Source organism: Vitis riparia, chromosome 17 (assembly GCF_004353265.1).
Source record: "Vitis riparia cultivar Riparia Gloire de Montpellier isolate 1030 chromosome 17, EGFV_Vit.rip_1.0, whole genome shotgun sequence".
Lineage (NCBI taxonomy): Eukaryota > Viridiplantae > Streptophyta > Magnoliopsida > Vitales > Vitaceae > Vitis > Vitis riparia.
Window position 1 is genome coordinate 15,836,154 of NC_048447.1, and position 4,238 is coordinate 15,840,391.

The window sequence follows — 4,238 nt, forward strand, 5'->3', positions numbered from 1 at the left end:
GAACAGAGAAAGTTAAGAGTTGTGGTGGAGGTTTCCTTGTTTGAGTTGTAAAAGAAAAGACAGAGAGTTTGGTGGATTCAGTTAAGAGAAAAATGGGTAGGCCTTGTGTTCCACTTTGGTTGGTTAACAACCAGAGAAAAAACGAAGAAAAAAACATAAAGGAGCTTCTGTACTCGCTCTTTTGAATTTCCAGAATTTCTGCAGTTTCTTTGATTGATGTCAAATTTAATTTAAGAGAAACCCATGATTGTTTTCTTTAATAAAAATGAGATAAGGCTTAAAAACAAATCAATGATACACAAACACCAATATTACTAGATTCCAATAAGAATGGGGAGCTGGCCACATCATTATTTATGTCGAGAGAAGTGGCGGTGATCAGGCGCAGGTAGCAGTGATGACCAAAGCATCCGGGGCAGAAGCGGGCACCACAATGCCCTCCTTCCCTGCCGCCTTCTCGGCTGCTGCTTGACCTCCCATTATCTTCTCCACGAACTCATCGAAGCACTCATCTATGGTCCTGAACTGCATCTCCGGATAAAGGGAGGTGGCTTCTAGGTCTGTAGGTTTATCCAAGCTGAAATTTACTTGGCATCCCTTTATGAAGATGTCGTGAGTGAAGGACGCGACGATGCTATCGGGAATGCGCATCTCTGCAACTCTCCAAACGCCAGTTCAGTTTTTCTTGCTAAGATCAAATTTTGTCACTTCAACTTTTGGAAGAAGAACAAACAAACAAACCTGCGGCAGCGGCTAGTAGGTCATCTTCTTCCACGGTTACACGGGGGAGCGTCCGCCCGATCTTCTTCTCCCACAGTGATGCCAGCTCGTTTATGCTTACAAGATTGCTGGGAGGTCGGAAATGAAGCGATTTGTTCACTGTTCGATCGTCGTTTATGGTTTTGATTGTGAATTTTCCGATGTCGGTACCCGCCACGAAGTAAGCTGAGGGACAATGACACCATTTGAGCATTATTACTTTTAGGCTCCGTTTGGTTCGGAAAATAAAAATTTTGAAAGAAAAAGTAAGAAAAGGAAAATAAAAATAAATTAATTTTACTTAAATTGGATTTTTTTTTTTCTTCTACTTTTAGTAACATATTTCTTTTAATAGGATCAAATATATTCTTACCAATGATGATGATATTAGTAGTAATTTGAGTTGTAGAATCGGACTGTTTGGTTAGACCAAGATTGTGACACTTGGAAATGACAAAATTTTAGAACGAAAGTCCTCTGCATAACCCTAGGTTGTCTATTCATTTGTGTCCCACTCTTCCCCCCATCATCGTTATCTACCCCCACTCGTTTATTCAGTTTAACATAATACTCCAATGAGTACCGAAAAATTTAGAAAAGAACATGAGATGTCGTTTTCAACATGAGCCGTTGATTATATGATCGAAGTGGAAGTTGTCATATTAAACCATAGTCATTCACCCACTAGGAGAGTTCTTGGTTACGTTGTCCCATTCTTGGGATATTTCTAGGTGCATTGGTAGGCATTCCACGAACCCATGTTATAAAAGTAAAAAGAAAAGAAAAGTGAGGCCACCACGCGCCTGTGGTGAGCTTTCTCATCCTAGGTTTTGGGGTTCATAATTGGGCACTTCACTAGACTTTTATATGTGTATATATATAGAAAGGACAACAGGTGGCCACATAAACAAATTTTTGGTTGGCCCATAGAACTGACACATGTTCCTGTGTTCTGATGGCATCTTTCTTTATAGACCGGGCATATGCGTTCATCCCAGTAGGGCTTAAGTTCACATTTCTAAGTGACTGTTAGAGAAGCCAAACCGTCCAGAATTGGGACACTTGTCTTCCAAAATCCAAAAAGACGAAGAAAGCCCAAAAGAAATCTATACAAGCTCACATGTTGTACTAATTGAAACTGTACCCACCAGATTTTTCACAAATCTAAGTACTTAAGTGTTTATAACTTAGGTACCACGTTTTAAAACAACTACGAGTAGAGATTGGTTGTTGGACCTTCACCTAACCTCCCAAGCCACATATGTATCTATCAGGAGTGCATTAGTTGGGATACAAACGTCTTACGTACCTTTGACAGAGCCATCACCGTAGATATGGAAACGATCCAAGGGTGGGAGGACGTCAGCAGGGTGGGTATTGTCATGGTAGGGCCAAGCAGCGATGGAGTTGCAGCAGATGTAGGTGTAGGGGATGGCGGCCTCCTCAATGAACCGTCTGACTTTTCTCTTCTCCATGTACATGGTCAGCCCCGGCTCCACTGGTTCCGCTCGGTCGATGTCGTGCCCAAATTCTGATGGAAGGAACCTCTGCCAAGTGCCAACCAAATACACCACAATTCACATCACTCTTTCATTAAATTCGATTATGTATAATATATTAATATACATGAGTTTCATCATGATCCCTACCTTAATGCTACCAACCGCTTTAATGGCTTCCGCTAGGGTGAGCTGGTCCAATATAGTGGCTCCACCCACAGCTGATATCACCACTTCTATCTCATACTTCCTCAGAATCTCTATCATTACTTCCTTGTCCCTATTGAACCCTGGTCATGTTTACATACATATATATCACGTTATATTAATTTATATTCTTGTTGATTCAAAATGGAAAATTATTTATATCTATTGACCGTCTGTTATCCTTTTCATCTCCGTCAACCCGCCATCTCTGACGTTTAATCTGATGATCAGAAAATTGACTTTGAAGCCTTTTTCAGAAGCTTAAAGCGGGTGTTTCCCTAGTGATTTAGTTAAACCCACAGTCCCTATGAACAAAAATATTGCAGAAAACAGTCGAAGAGTGAGTTAGAAGATGGAAAATCATGTAAAACGGAGAGTAAAATGGAGGGCATTACGGTAACAAGGATGGCGCCCTGGTCTTCGAGGGACTTGATGGTGCTGGCCTTGGAAGAGGAGGTCGTGGCGGAGGAGCGGACTAGGACATAGGTGGGGTGGCCGGAGGAGAGGCTGGCTTCCGCCACAAACCTCCCTATGAACCCGGATGCACCCACCACCAGTGTCCGAGGTCCGGTGGCGGCCGGAGGAGCCTGAGGAGCCGGAGAAGTACTCACAGACAAAACAGTCATATCGGTGTTAATTTTCTGAGAAAGAAGAAAAAGAAGAAGAGGGTGTGCAGGAAGGGGGGAAAAGGGTGGTGGCGGTGGCTAAATGACCAGGGTCGTCACCATTAAATAGAGACAGTTTCAGGTGGAAAGGGTGGAGGATAGTGTGCACACCCCCGCGTATTTTAGCGCGTTTGACTGTTCTGATTGTTAGGTTATGCCCTAGTTGCCTAGTGGGACTGGTAGTTGAAGATGACTCTGTTGCATTCCCCGACTCAGCAACTCGGATGGATTCCTCCGAGTCAACTCAACTCTGGAATCCTTCCTATTTCTTAAAGGTAGCAATTTTTTTTTAATTTTTTAATTTTTTTTATAATTATATCCATCACTTTTATGTTCAGATGGATACTCAGCTGCACTTCTTTTAATTTCCCTCATCTCCAAGTCCAAGGAAAAAGACTTATGCTTTTCAACTTTTTGTACAGTTGTCGTCCATCTCGAAAAGATAAATTCCATAATTACATATTTAATAATTGTAAAAACATTTCTGCTTTTACCTTATAAACTTCCTCTCTTAGGTCAACTATGGTAATATTAATTATTTCTAATTTGATAAATTAATTAATAATAAATTATGGAGCCCATAAATAGGTACCTTCTTCCCCAAATTAAATTACCTTTATTGAAATGTTCCCTTGCCCAACTTAATGAAGGACAATTATGGAATCCCAACCCCTGTATACTCCATGTGCTTTATAAGACTATTAAATTGGAGATATCTTACTCAAAGATGGAAAAATCTAAAGCGAATCTTTCTCACACTAAAAGAGAATTATTAAAAATAAAATATTAAACTTTATGGTAAAGTTCGATTATTTGCCACATTTTAACAAAAGGTTATTAGAACCCGATTTTGGAAATTTAATATATCATCTTTTTTGACATATTTGAACAAAAATGTCTTTGTTTTTTTTTCATAAAAATAACTTTTAAAAAAAAATCTATATATAAATACTTGAAATAATTAAAGGTATTTATATAAAAAATAAGTTATTATTCAAGTAAAAAACATGAAGGAGATTAAATTCACAGATATAATAATTATTTTATATTTTTTAAACAATTAATTTAATCTTTTATAAAAAATAAAAAAAAAAGTTCACCCAACTCA

The 4,238-nt window shown here is 39.1% G+C and overlaps 1 pseudogene; it reads right to left on the minus strand.

Moving 5' to 3' along the window:
* Positions 1–186: 186 nt before the first annotated feature.
* LOC117904309 lies at positions 187–3,174 on the minus strand (annotated as a pseudogene).
* Positions 3,175–4,238: the final 1,064 nt, after the last annotated feature.